Source organism: Cucurbita maxima, unplaced genomic scaffold, assembly GCF_002738345.1.
Source record: "Cucurbita maxima cultivar Rimu unplaced genomic scaffold, Cmax_1.0 Cma_Scf00920, whole genome shotgun sequence".
Classification (NCBI taxonomy): Eukaryota; Viridiplantae; Streptophyta; class Magnoliopsida; order Cucurbitales; family Cucurbitaceae; genus Cucurbita; species Cucurbita maxima.
In genome coordinates, this window is record NW_019272936.1 from 1 (window position 1) to 203 (window position 203).

A 203-nucleotide genomic window follows, 5' to 3' on the forward strand; every position below is an offset into this window, starting at 1 on the left:
GGATTGGATTTTCAAGTTTTTCTTAAAGTTCTTCAATGGCGGATTGAATTGGGGGAATGGTTTCTGGGCACTTTAAGCACTCTATTCCTTCATAGAACTTGTTGGTAATCTTGTTGAGAAACTGTAGGAATAAAATTGAAGAGAAATGGTGGAAGATTGCTCTCAAATTTGGAAGAAATCTAAGAGTAGGAGACCTATAATCT